Source organism: Octodon degus, unplaced genomic scaffold, assembly GCF_000260255.1.
Source record: "Octodon degus isolate 3935 unplaced genomic scaffold, OctDeg1.0 scaffold00082, whole genome shotgun sequence".
In the NCBI taxonomy this organism is placed as follows: domain Eukaryota; kingdom Metazoa; phylum Chordata; class Mammalia; order Rodentia; family Octodontidae; genus Octodon; species Octodon degus.
The window spans coordinates 7077099-7083098 of NW_004524658.1; the positions used below are offsets into that span (position 1 = coordinate 7077099).

Sequence of the window (6000 nt, forward strand, 5' to 3'; positions counted from 1 at the left end):
TAGTCTTTCAGAGAACCAGCTTTTTGCTTGATTGTTTGAACTGTTTTCTTCATCTCAATTGAATTAATTTCTGCTGTAATCTTTATGATTTCTTCTTGTGTTTGGGCTCTGGGTTTGGTTTGCTCTTCCTTTTTTAGATGTTGGAGGTACAACAATAAGGTGTTTATTTGTTCCCATTCTGTTTTCCTAATGTTAGTTCACAGCCGTGAATTTCCCTCTGTGAACTGCTTTCATTGCATCCCATCAATTCCATTACGTTGTGATTGAATTTTCATTGAATTGTAGATATTGTTGAATTTCTTGTTTAATTTCATTTGTAACCCATTGATTGCTCAGTAGGGTGTTCTTTAATTTCCATGTATTCAGGGGTGTTTTCTGGTTTCTTTTGTCGTTTATTTCCAGTTTCATTTCGCTGTGGTCAGATAATATGCATGTGATAATTTCTGTTTTCTTGCATATTCTTAAACATGACCTATGGACTAGTATGTGGTATATTTTAGAAAACCCTTGTGCAGCTGAGAAAAATGCATATTCAGCTGTAGTTGGGTGGAACACTCTGGATATATGTCTACCAAGTCCATTTGTTCCAAGCTGTGGTTCAGTTCTGCTACTTCTTTCCTAATTTTTTGTCTGGTTGACCTATCTTTTTGGGATAAGGGGTTGTTAAGTTCTCCTGTTAAGATTGTGGTATTGCTTGGCCCAAGTTTTACAGTCAGTAAGAAGTATCTAGCTTTCATTTTAGGCCTAAAACACTGGAAAGGCTCTGAACTACTCTACTCACGAAAGTAGGCCCATTATCTGAGCCTACTATAATGGGAAGCCCATACCGGGAGATGATTAGTTTCATCAGGCTTTTTATCACCTCTCTAGAGGCCTCAGGTCTGGTGGGCAGGGCCTCTACCAATCCTGAAGAGGTGTAAATTAACACCAACCAATGCTTTTGTTTCCAACTGTGAACTTGACCTCAGTAAAGTCCACTTTGACATCCTCAAAAGGGAAGGTTCTCTGTCGGCAGACACAATTTTGCTCTGGGGGTTCCGATGACATTGGAAGGAGGTATGTAAGATTAATGGCCTGTATAGTCTCAAGTTAGATGTAAGTCTTTAAGGAGAGCTGCCTGGTACTGGGACAGCCTAGTGCCAGAGAACCACTCTTTACTAGGACCCTACAGCAGTGTCTCCATCGCATGGGACACGAACATGCTCAACTTCTGTCCCAGAGGTAATTTGTCAGCCTTTTTTACTAATACAGCAGCTGTTGCAGTGGCTTGTAAGCATGATGGCCACCCAGCAGCCACATAGTCCAGTCTTTGGACAGATAGGCCATGGGGAGTTTCTATGGCCCTAAGGTTTGAGACTCTCTTTGTGGGGCCGGGGAGATGGCTCAGTGGAATAAGCGCTTCCCTGGCAAGTGCAAGGGCTTGAGTTCAATCCCTGGTTCTGCAAAAGAAAAAAAAAAGACTCTCTTTGTAACTCCTTCTTTTTTATGAACAAACAGCTGAAAGGGCTCAGTGATGTCTGGTAGGGCCAGAACTGAAGACCTTAAGAGTTTCTTGTTTGGACTGAAGAATTGGATCCTGTTTCATCAAGATGGTGCTGCTGGAGAGTGAGCAGTTCCTGACCAAGCTGACCAGGCTCTTCCAAAAGTGCCGGACATCGGGCAGCATGTTCATCACCCTGAAGAAATATGATGGTCGAACCAGATACATCCCAAAGAAGAGCTCTGTGGAGGGCTTTGAGCCTGCGGATAACAAATGTCTGTTGAGAGCAACAGATGGGAAAAAAGAAGATGAGCACTGTGGTGAGCTCTAAAGAAGTGAATAAGTTTCAGATGGCCTATTCAAACCTGCTGAGGGCTAACATGGATGGGCTGAAGAAGAGAGACAAGAACAAGAGTAAGAAGGCCAAAACACCACAGTGAAGGGCTCTGGGTTTTCTGCTCTTACCAGTTAACCAACAGATTGCTGCTTTTCCTTTTGACCACAAAGCTAGATTTTTTGCTTCCCTGTGGCAAATATTTTCATGTGAGATGAGGGTCATTTTGGAGAGAAAAAGGTTATAGTGTACAGGGTAGTTGTGGTAAGAAACTCGTTCAGATCTGTGCTGCATGGTTGTGTTCTTAGTTTTCAAAGGCCTCTATAACCAGTTCCCTGAAGAGCAATTTATCATTAAATATTTGTTTCCCAAAAAAAAAAAAAAAAATTATTGTGGTATTGGATATTAGATTTTTCATGCCCATTAAGATTTGTCTTATATAGTTGGGTGCTCCCATGTTTGGTGCATACATATTTATGAATGTTTCCTCTTCCTCTTGAATTTTTCCCCTAACCAGTATATAGTGGCCTTCTTTATTTCTTTTGATCACTCTTGGTTTGAAGTTAAGACTGTCTGAAAACAGGATTGCTACCCCTGTTTTTTCCTGAGGTGCTGGGATATGTAGTATTGTCTTCCATCCTTTGACTTTAAGCCTATGAATGTCTTTTTGAATTAAGTGTGTTTCTTATATACAGCATATTGTTGGATTTTGTTTCCTTATTCCCTGTGCCAGTCTATTTCTCTTAATTAGTGAATTGAGTCCATTTACATTGATGGTTATAAATGAGATGTGTTGACTCACGATTGACATGTTATTTACCTGCTGTTGTTTACTCCTTTTTCTCCTGTGTTTAATTGCTTACCCTATTTAGTTGGTTGCTTCCGATCTCATTTGTGGAGTTCTGATCATTTTGGTCATTCTCTAGAACATCTTTCAGTGGCCTGTGTAGGGTTGGCTTTATCATCATGAAATTCTTTATTTGTTCTTTGTCATGGAAGTATTTCACTTCTCCATCAAACTTGAAAGAGAGTTTTGCAGGGTATAGTAGTCTGGGCTGGAATTTTTTTTCATAGAGGACTTGAATTATGCTGCTCCATGCTCTTCTTGCTTTCATGGTTTGTGAAGAGAAGCTGCCTGTAAGAGAAGCTTCTGATGGGTTTTCCTTTGAATGTGATCTGCTTCTTTTCTCTAGCGGCTTTCAGCATATTGTTCTTGTGTGTGCTTTCTGGGATCTTGACTAGTATATGTCTTGGTGTGAGTTTAATTGGATTGAATTTATTTGGCATTCGTTTTATGCTTTGGAAATCTGAATGTCAGATTTTTTCTTCATATTGGGGAAGTTTTCTGCTATTACTTCTGCCCATATTCTTTTTATATCATTTGTATTGACTCCTTTCTCACTGATCCCTATTAGTCTCACATTGTTCATCTTTGCATCGTCTTGCAGGTGATGAATTATTTTTCCTGCATCCTAGTTGTTTGTAAGAGATCTTTTCTTACCTTTTCACTAGTTGCACCAGCATCTTCAAGATCTGAAGCTCTACACTTTCATTCAAACAGTTTTGCAGGCTTGTGATTGAGATTTAAAGTTCCTGTACATCTCCTTCACTCTGCTTCATGCAATCTATTTCTTTCCTGTATTGCTCATTCAAGGAATCCCTCATTTTTCTAAATCCTCTAATTTTTTTATCAATGTCTTCTTTAGAAGCAGTTATTAATTCTTTTACCGCAGAATTACATTCAGATTAATTTTCCTCCATATTTTTCTGTATTTGATTCTTTACTATAGATGCTAGGAATTCAGAGATTTCTTTTTTATTTCAGACATTAATTCTGTTCTGAGTTCCTCTATACCTTTCTGCTGTAGTTTATTTATTTCCGACTCTTAATTCATAGATTATAGTTAAGCTAGTGTCCTCTGCAATTGTTCTGAATGGGCCTTGGGTTTCTTTCATATGTTTCTGTGTTTGATTCTTTACTTCAGATGCTATGAATTCATAGATTTCTTTTTTTGTCCCAGAAATTAATTGTGCTCTGGGTTCCTCTATACCTTTCTGCTATTGTTCCTTTACTTCCGACACTATTAGTTCATACATTTCAGCTGAGCTAGTCTCCTCTGCACTTGTTCTGGGTGGGCTCGAGGCCTGAGATTGCATTTTGCTCCTTGTCTTTATTATTTCATGTAGCACTGACCTCTGACCTTTGGTGTAAAGCTTTGGTGTAGTTATAACCTTAGCACCTAATTAAGTTCAGGTACCGATATACCAAGTTCTAGTTTATGTAGTTGTGCCTGGCTTGTGTCTGGCCATTGTGCTCAGCTCCTTCCTGCTGTTGCCCTTGGAGATGCGCCTGCTGTGCCCCTCCAGCAAGATGTTCTGCTCCTTGATTAGCTGAGTAGTTTTGACTCTAGTCTCACTGCAGGGACTTCACCTGCAGAGTTTCACCCTAGACCTGTATGCCAGGCCTGGGCTCTGTGTGGAGAGGTATGAGGGGGTGCAGGAGAGCACAGAAGCTGTCCCACACACTCACCCGGCCTGGGCTTTGGAGGGTCCGCAGGGCTCCCACGAGTGTAGTGGAAGTTCTCAGTCACAGGATGGGCTTGGGATGGCTCTGGAGGGGTGAGGGAGGTCCATAGAATAGGGATGAAAGGTCTCTCATGTGGCAAGCCTGGGCTTGGTCCAGCAGGCACAGGACAGCACAGAAGCTCTCCCACACAGTCACAGGGCCTGGGGTTGGATGGATATCAAAAATGCCTATTTTTATCTCCCAATCATTGTGAATTAATTTTTTTCAATTTGGGATAGTGAAATCTTGAATCGTTTGTTAATTTTTTTTTTCTATCACTATTTTGATTCTTGAAAATACAAAACATGCCACTCTTATTGTGTACGGAATTCCTTCTATATAGAGAGTATTTGGGGATGCTTTATTCTTTTCCATTAATGTCTTTGACAGTCTGTTCCATCTGTAGTATCAGTGCTTTGATTCTTCTGTTTATTAAGAGACCTTTAGAATCAGTTTATCTACTTCTACTTTCTTTTTGAAGAAAATAAAAGTATGTTATTATTCTTAAAGTTGCATCATTAATTCTCAAATTTTTAATCAGAAGCTGGTAGAAGGCTAGTTAAAACATGGTTGGGCCTTTCCTTCAGAGTTTCTGATTTCTGTAAGTTTTAATTGGGGCCAAAGAGTTAAGCTTTTTTTAAATTCCAATAATATCATGGTGCCTGTCTGAAGCACAATGCCTATATCTTTATCTTTATCTATATATGTGTATCTATTTCTGCAGTATGGATTATCTGACATTCTGTATGGCTTGTATGCATACATAATTTGATATAAATGTCATTGTTCCATATGTATATAAATCTGATGACAATTAACATCATGTCATTTGTCTTGTTTGCTTTATTTTATTTTCTAGGCTTATTATGTAATTTGTTTTTGTTGCCATTTGTGATGCTTATAATTTAATATCAAAGACTGCTTTATTTACTGATTATTGGATTATTTAAATATTTTTACTTAGTAAATTTTGGTTTGGTCAGTTGCACTGGTGGTGGATAATAGTTTATCTTCTGGCGAATTGGTGGAAATGTAGGAGTTAAACTGGAAAAGTTGGAGGAAGCGGAAGTTAGGTGTGGTAATGTAAACTTGTAATTCCTGGGAGACTGGGTCAAGCAGGATCTCAAGTTTGATCTCAGTCTGGACAATTTAGGTATATAGGAAGATCTTGTCTCAAGATTTCAAAAAAGGTTGAGGGGGATGTAACTCAGTCCAAAGGTTCATATACCACAGGAAAAAAATTCTTTAAGTAGGGAAGTACAAGGTGAGTTCTGTTAAGCAAGTAATACTGAACCTTTCCCTGTGTGTGACTTTAAAATATTTTCCTGCAAGGCAAGGTGGGCAGTCCCAGCTTCTTGGCACACAGAAGCAAGATGACCACACATTTGAGAATTTGAGGCCAGCTCAGAAAATTAATGGTACTCTACCTCAAAATAAGATACTTACCTAACATGTGAAAGCTTGAATTCAATCCTTATAGTACCACTAAGAAATGTTTCCCTCATATGTTTGTACTGCTGGGCAACTGAGTTAGAATAATTCATTCTTAAAGTAAGCTGTCTGAAAAGTATAGGACTCATTACTTAAGATTCAAATGCTTTTCATTCAAAAAGTATACAT

The 6000-nt window shown here is 39.0% G+C and overlaps 1 protein-coding gene and 1 pseudogene across 4 annotated transcripts in view; both read left to right on the forward strand.

The window, feature by feature from the left end:
- Mbd5 (methyl-CpG binding domain protein 5) overlaps positions 1 to 6000 on the forward strand; it is a 479901-nt gene that overhangs the window by 125181 nt on the left and 348720 nt on the right. The window lies entirely within an intron of this gene.
- LOC101570690 lies at positions 1575 to 2006 on the forward strand (annotated as a pseudogene).